The following is an 18,812-nucleotide window of genomic DNA, read 5'->3' on the forward strand; positions in this document are numbered from 1 at the left end:
CAGAAAAAAAGAAGCATTTTCTTAACAAGTAAATCAGCTGGCAAGTTCTTTGGAAATGACAGAGATATTCCCAGTTGCCCCTGGTGGCTTGTGCTCCTTACCACTGTATGACATTGACAAATCATAACCAGGCATCAACATGCAGGTGAAAGAATAACATAGCTACACAATAGCTAAGAGCTGGTTTCTCATTGTGACACTTAAAGACAGTCAGTCTGGTCTCACTGATCCCACTACTGAGCTGTATGTGATTACATAGTACCTGAAGTGGATTTCTCTAAAATAAGATATTGGATTGCAAAAATATAGGTATCATTTTATTCAACTTTCTATAACCTGTGTCAAAATAGATGGCTTAGGAGCATTAAATCTCATGACAGATTTCCTATAAGGTGCATTTACAGTGGCTTATAATTAGGAGTAACCATTCCTAATAATGTTCTTTCCACAATTATCTGTCTGTCCAAACAGGCCAACCAATCATCCAACATATTAGTAGGAATGATCTGCCGAGAACAATCTATACGTGTTAACTATGATTCTATGTGGATTATAGTGTGGTCACTAGTGTAATGACGAAAAAAATTTTTCTATGAAACCATGTGCAATGGAGGAACTTTTATGGGTTATTTAAGAATAAGTATTGCTCTTTTTTGTTTTTTAAAAAAAGTTCCCCCTTTCATTCAAATGAAATAAGGCAAAAATTGTTTTTTCCCCCAAAAAAAGGACATGCAATTTTGCATTATTGAAACGATAATAGTAATAACTAAGCAACTTTTATTATTCGTTTTTTAACAAATACGGTATAAAACAGTTAATTATAAGTACAATATGTACAAAAGAAATGTTTAAAAATTATTTTTTCCTATGAATTTTAGATTCAAAAATTCAATTTGTTTCGATTTCGCATGTAGTTCCTCCATCAGTTTTACAGCACGTTCAGCATTTTGGTTAGATCTGGGAATGTCAATTAATGACTCCTCGACCAACCAGTGCGCCTTCAAACACTTAATTGCCTTCTTCTTCTGCCTTCGCCATTTCTCGCTGTTGAACAGAAAACTGAAGTTTCCAAGAATTTGGCAGTTCGTTGGCATCCGCGTGAGATTGGAAAGCTTTTCAACATATGGAATACTTGGATCCCTTTTATGTTGAGAATAGGAGGGCAGATTCCTCGTCCAGATAGACCTGTTTGCCTTTACACTGTTGCTGGAATTTCTAGAAGACATTTTCTGAATGACCTGTCCTGCACTTCTTGATCGTAAAACTTGAAGCTTTGCACTGAAAATGAAAAGATAATACTAAATTACAAAATATTTTAAAATATTCAAGAATGTTCTAGATGTGAATAAAATACCACTTTTTATTACAACTTAGAAAGATATTTTCTTTATAGATTTAAATTAAAACACGAAAAATCTTTTTTTTGAAAATTTTGAAATGAAAAAGAGGGGGAACTTTTTTGAATATTTTACACATTTGATGATACTAATGTCATTTGTATGGAATTGTTCCACCAATGTAAGGGGTTTCATTTTCGTTTTGCAAAATTTTTAAAATAGTCATCACCCTAGTGGTCACCCTGTCTAAATAAGCTGTTAAGGGACCATTGCTATGTTTGCATGTAGTTAATTGACATTTATTTAACAACCACAATTGGCCAGTATAAATGCACCCCTACTGCCTCTCAAGGAAAGAACACTACTATGGGAAGCTTTGCTTTACTGACCCCCACCTGCTTCTCATAGCTCTTCTTTTCTTACCCAGTTCCTACTTGTGAAGGACTTTGCTTTTCTGTCTAGACCTTGTTTCTTAAGGGCTCTACACATGTTACACAGGAGCCATACACTTCAAGACTTGTTCACTTTCTCTGAAAGGTGACCTTAGACTTCAGTTTGGCAACATACCTACCTATGCATCGGTGTTGAATAGTGAGTGCTGCACAGGCCAAATAAGTCACTCAAGCATTCTAATGCACAGTGAATGTACCAATAATAGCAGTGTGAAAATGTAAATACTGAACTTACAAGAACTTAATGATATTATAAGTGAAACGTTGGATAGGCACCATATAACATTTCACTAACTACATCAATTAGTGCTTCTTGTTACTGAGTCCGATATTAATTCAAATTGCTGTTGCCAGAATAAGAGCTGCATATTTGGCTACTTGAGCTCTGTGCACATGCAGCTATAATCCCAAACGTGAGTCTCTTAAAACCTTTGCGACCAATGGCAGACATAGCATGTCATGAGCGGCTGTGAGTTCCTGCACCATGATGTGCTATGTCCGACAAGTCAAACGGTTCTTCTTCCCTTCCGAGCCCTGCATACATCCAAACATTAGTTTTCACCTACATATGGGGTATCAGCATAGGAGAAATTGCACAACAAATTTTGCAGTCTATTTTCTAAATCAGGCACATCAGGGGCTCTCCAATCTCAACATGGCATTTGCTCTCGATTCTAGTCAATTCAGAAAGTCAAAAGGTGCACCTTTCCTTCCAAGCCCTGACGTGCACCCAAACAGTTGTTTTCCCCAACATATGAGGGTCCATTTTCTCCTCTTACCCTTGTAAGAATAAAAAAAAGTATGGGAGCTAAAGTAAAATTCTTGTGAAAAAAAGTTAAATGTCCATTTCACATTCCATTAATTCCTGTAATCACCTGAAAGGTTAGTAAGCTTCTTGAATGTGGTTTGAGAGGTGCAGTTTTTAGAATGGTGTCACTTTTTGGTATTGTCTGTCATATAGGCCCCCCAAAGTCACCTCATATGTGATGTGGTCCAAACCTAACAACCAAACCCTAACCATAGCCCCAACCCTAACACTAGCCCAATTCTAACTTTCAACCAATCCCTAACTTTAGACCAACCCTAACTTTACCCCACTCTAACTTTAGCCCAACTCTAACCCTAATGTAAAAGTGGAAATAAATACATATTTCTTAAATTATTATTTTTACCTAACTAAGGGGATGATAAAGGTGGGTTGATTACTATTTTTTTTATTTTGATAGGGTCTATCACAGTCATCAAAATGAACAGTAAGAAAAACTTCCTATTGTTGCCGGGTACCGGCCGTCAGATTTCGGTGGGGGTATTGCGCATGCGCCCGCCATTTTGCTCCCAGAAGAAGACGCCGGGCGCAGGCGTTCACATCAAAGGAGTAAGAAATTAAATGGGAAATCAAACTTTTTTTTGCGGTCAACATTATTCCATTAATAATGGTGATCGCAACACTGGGGTTGGTAAAAAACTACCCGAATCATGTTATCTGGGGTCTCAGCTACCCCCGGTAGCCGAGACCCCTGAGAAATTCGGACTCTGGGGGCTTTATATACTATTTCTCAGCGCCGTTAAAAAGCAGCGCTGAGGCATAAGTACCTTTAACTGTTGCCTTTAAATGGCGCATTAGCATTTCTTAAGGGGTTAATATATTGTTTAAAATCTTTTAGGCATTATATCTTGTTTACAGCTTTGCTGGTTATTTTTTCTGCCTTTGAGAGTAGTTAAGGCCTTCATTACTACTAAGGTTTTTAGCTGGTATCTATAATGTCAAGATGGCCAAGAAATATCTGAAGACAAATTTTTCAAAGGTGTTATGAACTGATGAGATGAGAGTGGCTCTTAACGGGCCAGATGAATGGGCCTGTGGATGGATCAGTAATGGGCGCAGACCTCCACTTCCACTCAGACCCCAGTAAGGTGGCGGTGGGGTACTGCTGTGAACTGGTATTATTAAAGTTGAGCTATTTGGACTTTTTCAGTTTGAAGATGGACTCAAAATATCTCCCAAATCCAGTACTAGTTTTTAGAAGACACTTTCTTCAAGCAGTGATACAGGAAAAAGTCTGCATTTTCAAAGCAGACCATGATTTTTATGCAAGACAATGCTGCACTGCTTGACTAGCCAGTAAAAGTATTAAGGATGAAAGCATAATGACATGGCCCCCTTCCTCACCTGACCTAAACCCTTAATTTTTGGGTCCTTCATAAATGAAATATTCATAGTGAAGGAAAATAGTACACCTGTCTGAATAGTATCAGGGAGGCTGTAGTTGGTACTACCCAAAAAGTTGTTCGTCAACAGATAAGGAAACTGACAGACTCCATGGATGGAAGACTTAAGACTGTTATTGACAAGAAAAGTGGCTATATTGGTCACTGATATGTATTGTTTTTAATTTCAGAAACATATTTTGTAGATTTTGAGTCCTTTGGTTACTATTCTCATTTGAAATTAAGCAATTGAGATAGTAAAACTTATGTTTTCATTTAATGGCATAATAATTCTGCACACTAAGAGTTGCCCAATAATTACCCACATATAGATAATGTCCTAAGAAAGAAAAACCCTCACAGTTACTTTCTTAAATATTCAAGTTTATTCACTTTTTTTTTGGCTGACAGCACTGTAGTTGTTCAATAATAAAATGACTCATCAAAAATACAAATGACCTAATAATTGTGCACTCATTGAATGTTTTACATATATAGTGCATATGTATATATTATGTACAGTGGTATGTGTAATATTGCACAGTGATGTCACTTTATACAGCTTTCTTTATTCCTTTTATTTTGTCTTGACTACGTTTATTCCATCCTTGACTTACCAGTAGTAATCTTATTGGCTGTAAAATCAAAGGGCAGAAAATCCCTAACATCTTATCGTTTTACTGCTCTGAGCTAAGAGATAATATTTACGGTAAATTTGACCAACAGCTATCATAAAAATGACTTTCCTCCAGATTTTTGCTGATCTAAGATAATCTGTCAATTGGCAAAATGCTGCAAAGCTGTGAGGTATTGACACCATCATCACATGTATTATTTATGCTTGTCCTGAAGAGGTGTTATAGTGTAAACCTGCTTCTTAGCGAAATCCCCTTCCAATAAATCCCATGGCTGCATGACTTGTACTCAGCATTTTAATGTTTTGGCTGCTTTTTGGCGATATTATGTAATCCAAATTTAAGACTTAATTTATGGGTTAAGGAATTGCTTTCTGATTAACTTCGCAGTTACAGTCTATAATAGTTAGAATTTACATCCTGAAAATACTGTTCCAATATTGGCTGAATTACTTCTCCCTTAGGCCAGTATATAATACATTATTGACCATATGGAGAAATATATCTAGTTATGAAATACTTTAGTGGTGACAGCGATATTTTTACCATATTGGTTAAACAGAATAGCAACAGTATGAAATCAATTTGTGAAAATAAATTTCTATAGTATATTAACAACAGAAAATTAGTACATCTAATTAATTCTCGAAATACCCTTTCTTTAAAATTGTAATGTTTAATCCCCTTTTCACACCCTAACGTATCTGTACATTACAGTTAGGCCTCATTCTGATGTCCATGTTCTGTCCATATTTTTAATGGATAGAGTATGTACCAATTATAAGCACCAATACAAGTCAAGGGTTCCGTGATTGACGCGGACAGTACATGGATGGCATCCTTGTATAATCAGTGTGCTGTCTGTGTTTAATATTGCACATGATAGGAGAAGCTTTGTAATTAATTTATTTATTTTACCATATGTAAGAAACACTGATAAAACACTGATAAAACACTGACCAAACACTGATTGTACATCGATCAAAAACACTGATAAAAAACTGATGGCACACTGACCGAACACTGATGGCACATCGATCATAAACATTGGTAACACATTTTCTTACATACTTGAAAAACTGTATCATCTTCATGAGGTATTTGGGTTCATTCGCACAACACCAGTATATATATTACACATGAATGGGTAATGTAAAAGAATGAGAAGCATAGCATATATTCAATATCAGGTATGCCACTCAGAAATCTTAGAGGAAACCAGTTTTTTCTCTTATAAACTATGCCCATCAACTGTAAGTTCATAAGAATGAGGGTCCAGCAACCCCTTTATATCGTCAGACATGCCCTGTATACCTCAGAAAAATTGTTATATACTTGCCCCTCACTGTATGTAAATTGTGCTGTCCGGTCCATGGGTGTTTCCAAATTGTGATCAACACCACCTCTTCTAACTGCATCTGAATGGATAATGTCTCTCTGTCATCTACGTAGTCACCAAAATCTCGCACCTGTGCAGTGGAATTGGAGAGCTGCTCAGACGCACCTCACTGTGCCCTATTGAACAGCCAATGGCTTCACTGGGCTAGTGTGAGACTTCAGGCACTTCATGGATGATGGGAAGACATCTTCCACTTACATGCTCTTATAGGAGGCAGCATTTGAAGGGACCAGGGCGGTGCTGATCACAATTAGGAATCAAGCATGGGACCTAATTGTGCAATTTACATACAACATGTGACAAAAATAAAATACCTTTTATGAGATTGGAGAAACTCCATTCTTTTGATCTTAATGGTCAAGGGCAGGGTTTATAAGCCAAAAAACTCTTGATAGGTTTCCTTTAAACAACCATTAAAAATACAAATGGTTGATACATATGAGACCATCCAACATATAAGGGAGATACCCAGGTAAATAAAAACATATATTAATCATAGGCTAATAAAGAATAAGCTACTTAAAAATATAAGTCCAGCTGCCCACCACATCCGGCGCGTGTTTCGCAATTAAATGCTTCATTTAAGGCATTCAATGTACTGAAGAAAAAAATCCAAGCGCGGTGAAATTGTGCAAAAAACACAATTATGCAATTATTTTTTGAGTTTGTATTTTTACAGCATTCATTACATGGTAAACATTACCTTACCCTATAATTCTCCAGGTCAGTACAATTACGGTGATAGCAAACAAATCGCTTTTTTAAATTTTTTCATTGGTTTAAAAAATTCCAAAATTCGTAATAAATAAAATTTTGCCTATGTCACCATTTTCTGAGACACATAATGGTTTCACTTTTACATTCATGTGTGAGTGCTTGTTTTTTGTGGAGTGAGCTGACATTTTTATTGATACCATTTTGCCCATTTACAATGTTTTGATCACTTTAGATTCCATTTTTTGCAGAAGCCAAAAGGATGCAATTCTGGCATTTTGATGTTTTATCTTTTTATTGGAGTTTATAGATTGGGTTAAGTAATTTCCTATTTTCATATATAGGACTTTTCACACCTAGCAATACATTTAGTTTTTTTTTTTTGTTTATTTGTATTATTTTTGTTTTCAATGGAGATAAGGAGCTTGTACACCTGTGTTGGGCGGGGCCGCACATATCTAGTCAGCATGTGACCGCAAGTATGCAAATCACATAATTGGGGTCACGCATCCTCTGCTGCCGGCGCTTGCACCAGAGGTGCCTCATTGAGCACAGTGCACACATTATGAGGATTTACAAGTCTGTAATTACACAGAAAGACTGTTAACTTGTACCCTAAAGCCGGACTACCCCTTTCAGGGACTTGAACTTCTTATTGCTTTTACTATATACTGCAATACCACAGTTATGCAGACACAGGCTGGTCTTTAAAGGAGTACTGTAATAGTAGGTAAGGAGTCTTCATCGGATCCCTGGCTGCAATAGCAACCCTTTGGCACACTGCAATTATGAAGTCTCGATGCATGGAACAGCATGCCCCCCCTCCCGGTTTGAGTACGTTAAAAGGGTTGACTTCTTTATATGGGTTCCTGAATTGATTAAACTGTCGAATAGTGAACAACCACTTTAAATGCCACCGGCAGAGATTTACAGTGGTATTTAAAAGTTAACAGTAACAGGTAAAGCTCATCTCCAGCCACAGCTTTTTGAGGGAGGTGATGACTGAGGAACACAGACAGAGTCTACCAGCAGTGATGTAAACTCAACTCCTAAGTTAGCATGAAGGAAGCCAAATTATGACTCAACAGTGTGTCATGTGTCATGAAGGGGTTAAATAGCATGGTCACTGGAGTGCATGCTCCAGCTCCCAACACCACTCCTGGGATGCTGATTTGTTAGACCTCCTTTACTGCCGTGTTGGTCCTCCTATAAAGCACATACCTCTGTATGTCACAGTCAAGATGTGCATTGAGGGCTCAGGTGCTGAGCCTGCACCATACCAAGCAGATGGCGGCTGACTGGGATTCATAGGAAAATGTCAATGTAACTGTAGACTTCAGTACTTCAGTACTGCAGTACGTAAGGTATAGCATAAGCAATCAAATGATATCAGGTTCAGAGAGTGTGATAATCCACAAATAAAATTGGAAACAAAGAGAGGTGCAAAATTGGTCCATATAATTCTATGTAATGTTTTTATTTAGAATATGATTGTCTGGAAATGATGTATACAAAATGTAAATATTCCTTACTATTTCTAAGGTAAAAGTCGATTTTGCAAATGGCAGACTAAAGCATAAAGCAAATTGCACGTACCATATCAGTGTAGAGTGCAGTATTGTATAAAATAAATAAATCCCAGATTTAAAGGGAACCTGGAAAGCACTACCTGCGTATGTAAGGTTAATTTGCAGGAAAATAAAGTTTCAGTGCTGCCCGGCCGCCTTACTCATATTGTGGCTATCGGGATAAAATGAAGTTATTACCTGCTAGGGGCCTCTGGCTTCCAGTTATGCATAAAGTGAGTACAGTCACCACTCACAGCATCACTTGCTATCCTGTGAATGGCAGCTGTAAGCGTGTCCCAGCATTTTGATTGACAGCTTGCACTCCCCAGATGCGCTACACAATGACATGTCAATCAAAGTGCTAGGGTGCGCTTACAGCTGCCTCTTATACACGCCCCATGACTGAAAGCTGGTGGCTCCTGGGAGGAGATAAGTCCTTTTTCTCCCAGTAGCCACACTGCTAATTAAAGTGTGAATGCTATGTAAATGCAGATTAGGCCTATATGTGCAGATAAAGAGCATATGTTCAGGTGACAGCTTCCCTTTAATGTGCTACAAAATACATCTGCAGGTTACATCAAGAACGTTTAACCCCCTGCCTTATGCAGTTGCTTCTGTGTATCTTCAGTGAATGCCATTCTAAAAATGCAGAACTGTCTATGTGTTATTTCCAGTCAGTCATTTAAATGTAGCCTTGTATGCGTGAAAATGTAAGATACTATCAATAACTAAACTGTAATGGATTCTTTTACACCTGATTCACAAGACTATTAAAGTTCAACGGAGATTAAATCATAGTTTAGAAAGTCTTCTGCTCCTTCTGCTGCATATAAATTGTTTTTCTTGTTGCTCAGCTGATAGACAGGAAAATAAATATGACCTGGTAATCTTCTTTCAAAATGGACTGATACATTTGAATGAAATTGTTTGACTTGAAAGATCAGGAAAAGACAGTGTCTGAATATTTTAAAATGGTCCAATTTAACTGTACAGCCTTCCATCCATACAATACTCAGTTCAGATATTCTTTACTACATTATTCTACTACTAGGCCGAGCTAAGGAGTAGAAAGTGCAGCAAAGCTGCAAGTTAGAACCGGTTTTAAAACAAAAAAAACTCCTAAATCTGCATCAAAGGAAAACCATCATCAATGTGGCAGCTCTTTCCAGCTTAAATAATAGCTATACTATTTTTCCCAAAAAATTAACATTCCAAGTAAACACTATGACTTGCCAGTAAAATATCCTCTTCCTGCACTGATCATTTGATCATTTTCCCTCTCAGGGCTCATTCAGACATCCGTTTTTTTTAAGTATAAGAAAAACAGTCCATGTTTCACCCGTGACTATTTCTAGGATAGTAAGAAAAAAGTTTAATTACTTTTTCCTATCTAGCAGACCATGAAAAATGGATAACACGTGGTTAGCATCCGAATGCTGTCTACATTTTTCACAGACCCGTAGATATATATCGACAATTTTGATCCCACACTCAGATCAATATTGGACATGTCTCTGCAAGTCTATGTGACTACAGACTTCTTAATCCTCACCTCGCAGACATCGTATTCTGTCAGGACTCTCCACTGTTTGCAGTTAGAGCGGCCCGTTTCTTGACTGCAAGTGTGCAATTTGCATACTCCTAGCCACATTCCAACTTGTCATGCTAATGTATAAAGGGCAGCACAGTGGCTCAGTGGTTAGCACTGTAGCCTTGTAGCGCTGGGATCCTGGGTTCAAATCTGACCAAGGACAACATCTACAAGGAGTTTGTAAGTTCTCTTGTTTGTGTGGGATATCCTGGGTACTCCGGACATACTGATTGGGAATCAAGATTATGACCCCCAATGGGGACAGAGTCAGTAATGTCTGTAAAGTGCTGTGGCATTAATGGGGCTATACAAGTGAATAACCCAAGAGGAATTGTATGTATGGAAATTGCATTCTTGTGACCACTCGCTTTCAACTCTGGCACTGTCAAATACTTACAGGGTACGGTGTGTCCACTGTGATGTTTCAGAAGGCTGCAATTATCTGCCAATCAGACGTAAGACTTATAAGCCATGGAATGCTCTTTTTAGATTTTAAATATGCAAATAGCCTTTCAGAGAGGAAAACGACTTGAGCTCCAGCCCACCTACTGAGGTAGCAATCTTAAAATTCAATATTGAGTCTTGCCATATGACTTAGGATAAGAAACGAAATACCTTTAGTGGCACGTGTTTTGTGGTGTTTGCCCCTCATCAGTGCAAATGAGGTCTGATTTGGCTAGATGAGATACCTCTGACAGGCAGTCTAAGAGGGAATGTTTCTTCTTGTGGTGTGTGCCCAGTCATTCAGTGTAAGGAGACTTTAAGGCCATATAATGCTCCTTAGGAAATTTAAATATGCAAATAACCTCTTTAAAGAGGAAGAGTACTAGAGCTCTAGTGTAACCTATTGGGGTAGCAGTTATGTGTGTCTTTGCAACTCGCACAGCAGCATTCACTTCAATGGAGCCAAGATGCAAGACCAGACACAAATCATAGACAGGCATGATGCAGTTTCTGGATGAAAGTAGACATGTTTCTTATTCCTAGACAATCTTTTTAAAAATGACTAGATTTGGTTTCAGATCAATGTGATGTTATTGAACCAATAGAGAGTTTCTTTTTAAAACAAGAACATTTCTGAGTGGTGTACATGATCAGGTTGTCTGTTCTTTGATTAGTATATCAAGATTATTTTCTTTAGATACAGTGTCAGTGGGAATACATAACAGCAAAGTTTCAACACATGACTTTTGCTTTAGAAATTAACTGCTTTGGCAGCCAGAATCCTTGTCACATTCAGTGGTTGTTCCAAGATGTCATTTTTAGCAGTTATATCAAAAAATCTAATATTACAAGCTGTATTTTTGGTGACAGCTCTTCTCCTACTCAGTCATCAGGTAGAGAAAATGAAGAAAAGTAAATGAAATAATGACTCTGTAGAGCTACTATTTGAGCTGGAATTTCATGAATTTTTAAAACACTATTTTGACATTTGTTATTTTTCCACACTAAGTAATTCACTGAACTGGCAATTTATAGTTATTTTCTAGAAAAGAGAATGTTTCATAAAAAAGGAAATCAAAAGCTTGGAGACGTCCACTTGCATTTAACCATACATAAAGCTTCATTGATGTATGGAACTCTGACTATGGTAATGAAGATCTATCATTGTTTGACGTCCAGTAGTTTTTATGTAAGAAAAAATATCCAACGGACATGTAAGGAAAAGAAAACCAGAACCAAAAACTCCACCTCTTGATGACAGCTAGTATCAATAAAAATCAGAGGGTTTTTTTGCCTTTAGTCATCCTTAACGTGCTCATCCACGAAATCCATTTACATTTTGGATTTTGAAAGTCACAAGCATGAAAATTGTATTATTCCACAGCCTATTAGTAAATGCTTCTACACTGATATAGTTTACTTTACTTTTTATAGTGCCACCAATGTGAAGCTCTCTGACCTTTTAATCTGTCTACCTTCGGTGCTTTGTATTGCTGGATATGTATGGACTGTGTTTTTTTCTCTTTGCATCTTTGGAAGTAGAGGAATTCCCACCATTTACTACTTTTCTGCATTTCAGCGAATAAGACAAATTGGTGCAGTGACATCCTTAGCTTCTCTGATAGTCAGAAAAGAATATCCACCTATACAACAATCACCATCATTTCTTCCGGTCATAGGAATAACACATACAGTGCAGCATGGTGGAGGGATCCAGGTTTGTGGGGTAAGCAGGTTTGCCAACTGTCTAGAAATTCCTGGACAGTCTGCAAATATACATTAGATGTCTGCTTGATTTTTTTGTAGCTAAAAAAATGTGTGCAGGTTATTAGTACTGTAATTCTCATCATGTGAATGTAGTTAGCGTCTTTGTTTCAGAATTATCAATGAATGTCAATCAGATAATTAGATTTATGCCAATATTATTAGTTTTGGCTACAAAATTGCTTTGTAATTTGATAGAACATGAGAAACTGGAATTCTGCTTGGCAGACTAGACACCTAGACTTCTAAAGTTGAATGAGTTGGAAAGAATCTGTCACTAGGTTTTTGCTATGCAATCTGAGAGCAGCATGATTTAGGAGCAGATACCCTGATTCTAGTGTTGTGTCACTCACTGAGCTACTTATTTTGATAAAATCCCTGTTTTCTTTACTTCGGCTCTATCAGTTCTCTGAATGCTGAGCTCTGTCTAACCCCTCCCACACCACTGATTGACATCACCATGTGTACACGTACATCAACAGATTGCTGCCAATCAGTGGCGGGGGCAGGGTTATAAAGAGCTCATGAATATGGAGGACTACCTAGCATCCATTATACTAGTCCTCCAGTGTTAATGACTTCTGGTAAAACAGTGATTTTAGCAAAACTACAGCAATCAGCCCAGTAAGTGACACAACATTGGAACCAAGGTCTTTGTATCTACATTATACTGCTGTCTGATTATGAAGCAAGCACCTGGTGACATATTCACATTAAATAGACCCAGCTTCAGTCACTGGTAGCATGAAAGTGGCAAGAGGAAGTATAAATGACAGTGTGTCTGATTGAGGGGTGTATGTTGGGTCCCGGAAATGTGTGAGACAAAAAGCAGTATTAAGGAGCAATGCCTGAGAATTGTCACAATGAGGTGCTCCCTGAAATGGCTGAGGAACGTGTTTTGTGTTTGGGTTGCTGGTGACCTTTTCTTATTTGAGAGGCTGTGTGGATCATTTAATAACTTTAATCTTAGTGAAATTGATTTATTAAGGCTCTGTAGGATCAGTCATTTTTATATGGAGGGTTCTGTAACCATGGCTACAGATTTGTAAATTTGAAACTATGTTCTTTAGCAAGGCTAACTGCTTAAAACCCCCTGTGTGTAAAATGGGGCTGACACATCGACAAGACATTTAAGAAAAAAGGAACTTTTACATAAAAAAATATATAAAACATTTACGTATATAAGATATTTAGGTGAATGAGAAATTTCCAACTGTAATGGATTTTTGCGCTGTCCATTCATGTTAGGTACGGTATATCAACTTATGGCACTAATATGCAGTCCTACTGTCCTCCTGCCATTGATGGAAATAGAAACAAGTCAGTAAAATTTCAACCTACCAAATTCTTGGACTCGCTGTCCTGTAAGCGCTGCTGTCTGGCAGCATCTTATCCAGTTTCTCCAGTTGGCAATACGCATGTACGCTTGGCCAATCTGAACATGAATTATTACGGGCGATAGAGTGCCAACTGAGCGAGTGTTCAGCAAATAGCTAAATCAACCACTGTGCAACCGGCTTTATGCTTCATTCACACATAAATAATCTGGAGAAGTGGTGAGAAATGCATCACTATCAGGTCAAATAAAAAATGCACATTTAATTGGCAGCACATGTAAAAAAATGCCTGACTGATACAATCTACAAACTACATATATCCTTTTTCTCCATCTCGACATCTTGGAAATTTGTAATCACACCTTATGACAAATGTGGTGATCCTACATAAGATGGTATCCGCTTAAATAAGTCATAAGTCAAGTCAACGACATCAAGTACCATGATATTAGTTGAGCAAATTTTTTAAAAATCATGGCTAATTGAAGTTTTGTGGTACATGGTTATAATTGCTCAAGTAGGTTTGGAAATTTGGAGAAACCCATATTGACCTTCTGCAGTATTATTTCCAATGACTAAAATCTGAGTTCCCATTTAGTAAGTTCCCCTGAATTCCCACAATAATTATCTAGTAATGGGCTGGTTTGCAAAAATTAATCCAGATATGTATATTAGCTTATTATTATAGAGATGGGCGGACATCTCGATGTTTGGGTCCGGCGGGTTCAGCCGAACCGTTTCAAAAAGTTTAGGTTCGGGTGCCAGAATAGTACCCAGACCCGAACCCAAACCTAGACCTCATTCAATGGGGGGCGTGAACATCCAGTGTTTGCTGCAGTGTAATATGCATGACAGCACGGCAAACACCTCCTCTGATTGGCGGTGAAATCATCCCCGCCAGTCAGAGAGCCATGGTTCCTACGATGTCAGAAGACAGTGTGAGTGCTTAGCTGTGATCGGAGGTAAAAAGTTTACCTCCGGTCCCTGGTGTCAGCTGATGGGACTATTGCTCCCATCATTTGACACCAGCAGCTGCTAATAACAGCAAGCACAAGAGCAACTATGAGAGTATTCATCAGCCGCTGCTACGCTGTAATAAATAATTTAAAAAAATGGTGTGGGCTCCTCTGTCTTTTTGCTAACCAGCCAGGCAAAACTCACAGCTGGGGGCTACAACCCTCAGCTGTCAGCAAGGCTAGTTATCAAGAATAGGGGTCCCCATGCTGTTTTTTTAATTATTTAAATAAATAATTTTAAAAAATGGCATGGGGTCCCCCCATTTTTGACAACCAGCCTTGCTAAAGTAGAAAGTTAGGGGCTGGTATTCTCAGGCTGGTAAGAGGCCATGGATATTGGCCCCCCAGCCTAAAAATAGCAGCCTGCAGCTGCCCAGAAAAGGCACATCTATTATATATGCCAATTCTGGTGCTTTGTCTGACTCTTCCCACTTGCCCTGTAGTGGTGGCAAGTGGGGTTCATATTTGTGGGGTTGATGTCACCTTTGTATTGTCAGGTGACATCAAGCCCACAGCTTAGTAATGGAGAGGCATCTATAAAACACCAATCCATTACTAATCCTATAATTTTATGGTAAATAAAGACACAATCAGAATAAAGTTTTTTATTAGAAATAAGACTAAACACAGTTTTCCAATTTTATTTAAACACCTAATTCCAGGGAAGCCCTCATTCTCCTATAATAAAAGTAAAATCCGTCGTTCTGTCCTACGCCGTAATCCATGTCTGGGGGATAAACAGTTTTCAACTTGTACAGTGCCAAGATGCGACCATCCAGGCTAAGAACCACTGGTGACTAAATTGCTGCGACTGCAGCCTTAGTGACCAGTGGTGACATCATAGAGGTTACTTCCGGTCACTGAAGCTCTGTTCCCAGCTGGGCTGAACTGCTGTGACCTCAGTGACATCCCTGCTAGCAGCGTGAGAGGTGCCTTTTCTGGGCAGCTGCGGGTTGCTATTTTTAGGCTGGGGGCCAATATCCATGACCCCTCACCAGCCTGAGAATACCAGCCCCCAGCTGTCTGCTTAAACAAGGCTGGTTGTCAAAAATGGGGGGGACCCCACTCCGTTTTTTTAAATTATTTATTTAAATAATTAAAAAACAGAGTGGTGACCCCTCTATTCTTGATAGCTAGCCTTGCTGACACTGACAGCTGAGGGTTGCAGCCCCCAGCTGTGAGTTTTGCCTGGCTCATTAGCAAAAATACAGGGGAACCCATGCCATTTTTAAAAAAAATTTATTTACAGCGCAGGAGCAGCTGATGAATACTCCCATTTGCCGCGCCTGCTCTCACTGTAATTAGCGATAGCAGGTGTCAGATGGTGGGATCAGTAGTCCCATCAGCTGACACCAGTGACTGGAGGTAAACTTTTTACCTCCGATCACAGCTGAGCGCTCACGCTGTCTTCTGATAGCGTGGGAACTGCGGCTCTCTGACCGGTGGGGATGATTTCACCGCTGATCAGAAGTGGTGTTTGCCGCACTGCCATGCACATGACAGAGTGACAAACACCCGGTGTTTGGGCAGCTGAACCCAAACAGTAACACAGACTTCCTGGTGAAGTCCGTGTTCGGTGTCCATGCCGAACAGTAGGTGTTCAGTACGGACGCCGAACTTTACTGATCGGGTTCTCCCATTTCTACTTATTAAGCCATTGATTTAATGCATGAAAATACAACAGATCAGTTCAGAACAAAGGATACAATTGGCTGTCTACGAGTAAATGAATTGAGAAAAGGCATACAACTTTTGTTGGATTACCTTAATGCACTAAATTAAACAATTATATCCAGAGATGGCCTCCCGTGATTTTTTTCTGATGGCAGGATTAACACGCGGATTTGATGGGACAAAGATTTTTCTCTGCAGTGTAGGTCAAGTGAGAAGTAGTTGCACAGTGACTAGAAGTCTGTTGTGGGATTAGCCATAATTAGAAGATGGAGAGTGGCAGCTCGCTAATCAGCAATGAGTTCTCACACACTTCAGCGTCCGTGAAGAGCTCTGCGGATGCTCGCTGCAGTAGCAGCTGGTGTCTAGAAAATTAAATAAACGCACAATAAAAAATAGGTTTTGCATTCTAATATGCAAGTAATGTTCGATCTTCAGCGGAATACTTAAAGAGGCTGTCCCCTTTCAAAGATTATTGCTGAAAAGGCTCAGTGAGGCAACAAAAAGCAAAACAAGCTTTAACTCAGCTTAATAATTGGCTGCAGTGTGTCAATCTGAAGTGACCGCTGCAGTCGATCAACAAATTCCATAGCAGCAGCTAACGGCAGTACTGGAAATAAAGCCTTTTTTGCTTCTTTTAGATATTGGTGCAATCATCTTTGAGACAATACCTTAAATTCCTAACAGGGTGAATACTAGAAATTGTGATACATTGTATTATACTTCTGCAAGGCTTCCCTCATGGCAAAACATATTCCTGTTCCCTAAGTTAAAGAAGAAAATTTATCTTTCATTCTATGTCAGTTCATTAGAGTCAAAAGTCATAAAATTTGGTGCAATGGTTGTTGGCACAAAAAACATCTGACATTTTGGCCTTTTTCAACAGTGAGCCACATTTGAAAACAGTGTGTGAAGCTTAGTGAAAGATCTTGTGGCCAAACACAGCATTTAGTACATATTGTAATGTAGACCAGAAACTGGGATAAATTATAGAAGAAATTTGCAGCTATGATCCACAGATATCATGAAGATGCGCCAAATTGAGCAAGAGTTAGGAGCGTATTAAATTTGACACATCCTATTCTAGCTTATTTGATTCAACATTGCAAAATGAAATACAAATTTTAATAAATTACCCTAAAAGTGAATCAAGTAATTTCAACATGCTAGTGTATCTTGTTACTCAGAATTTACTATGTAAAGACTATGAGAAACTACTGTTTCTTCGTCCACATTGGGATCCTGATTTCAATGAAGGGAACTGCATGTTTTTTTTGTTCTTTTTTAAGGTTTGAGAGAATTACGGTATCTCAAGATGTCTGGTTTCTGTTCATACTTCAAAAATACTTACTTGTGATTCTTGTCATTTATATGGGGTCAATTTTGGTCCTTGTTCTTGTGTGTTTGAGGTTTTTTAGAAAAAGTAAGAGAAATCAACTACGAAAAACTGCAACAAAATTGTTGACCATGAAGTTCAATTAGGGCATCATACAGACATAACGTGTAGGAAGCAGCACCTACAGTACTCGTGGCATGTCCATTTTAGTGGACAGCATGTCACTTCCTCCAGCTATTAATATCTAATAGCCTGTTTTTTTAGCTGGTCTGCGTTAAAAAAATGGTTATGTGTAAAATTGAAACTCCTTTTCTACTTATGCTACTACTTATGGAGCAAGCGTCTTCAGCATAGACATTATGTTGTGAGTTCATTTTCTGGTCTACCAGTTGTGAGTTCTCCTTCCAGGCTCCCTCTGGTGGTAACAGGAGGTAGTGAGGCTGATTTAATCAGTGGAGATCTGCCACCTGATAAGGAGGATGAAGATTGGACCTCAGGAATCTCAGACAGGATTTAAGACAGCCAACGCCCTATTCTGGTGCTGGTGATTCCTTCTGGCTTGTCAGGTTTTGGTTCTCAGCTCTGTTCCAGTCAGCTCAAGCTAAGTTTTTCTGCTAATGTTCACACTTGATTTTGTTGGTCTATTCAGTTTTTTGTGTTGCCAGCCAGCCCCGGCTGGGGCTGTGCTGAATTTCCACTCTTATTTATCTGTATTTGCCAATTTGTTTTTTGTCCCTTATTAGATTGGCCTCTTTTTGCTCTGTCTCAGAATATTTCAGAGTGCTGATATAGTGGGAGAAGTCTAGTGACTTCAGGGTTAATTTTGTTATCAGAAGTGTTGGACATTATTTTTGTAGGGTTTTTGGCAGATTGCAGACAGTGTTTTTCCTTTCCTATCCTTTCTAGTTAGTTTGGGCCCCATCATTTGCTCAGCCTATTTTCCTGCCTGTGTTTGTGTTTTCATCTTGTTTTACCATCAATACTTGTGTGGGGGCTGTCTTTCCTTTGGGGTCTGCTCTGGGGCAGTTAGTTTTCCCCTTTTCTTCCTTTAGGCTTATTTTGTCCTCCGGCTGTGACGAAGCATCTAGGTTCATCGTAGGAACGCTCCACGGCTGCTGCTAGTTGTGTGGTTAGGATCAGGGATCTGCAATCTGCATAGTTACCAACCTCTCTGGTTTTCTGTGACTTAGCTTGTTTTGTTTTCTCCTCCTCAGTGACCCATTCATAACACATTATACTTGTAAGACCAGCGGTACGAAGCTGCTGTATATATGGCGCTGCTCTGTGGTAGTGGACAGCAGTAATAATACTACAACATAAAAAAATTTAGATTTGAGAGT

General features: G+C 38.7%; 1 protein-coding gene across 6 annotated transcripts in view; it reads left to right on the forward strand.

Annotated features, from left to right (window-relative positions):
* AUTS2 (activator of transcription and developmental regulator AUTS2) overlaps positions 1-18,812 on the forward strand; it is a 2,002,816-nt gene that overhangs the window by 798,752 nt on the left and 1,185,252 nt on the right. The gene's annotated exons all lie outside the window — the stretch shown is intronic.

This window comes from Dendrobates tinctorius, unplaced genomic scaffold (assembly GCF_039654945.1).
Source record: "Dendrobates tinctorius isolate UK_male_01 unplaced genomic scaffold, ASM3965494v1 ptg000007l, whole genome shotgun sequence".
Taxonomy (NCBI): Eukaryota; Metazoa; Chordata; class Amphibia; order Anura; family Dendrobatidae; genus Dendrobates; species Dendrobates tinctorius.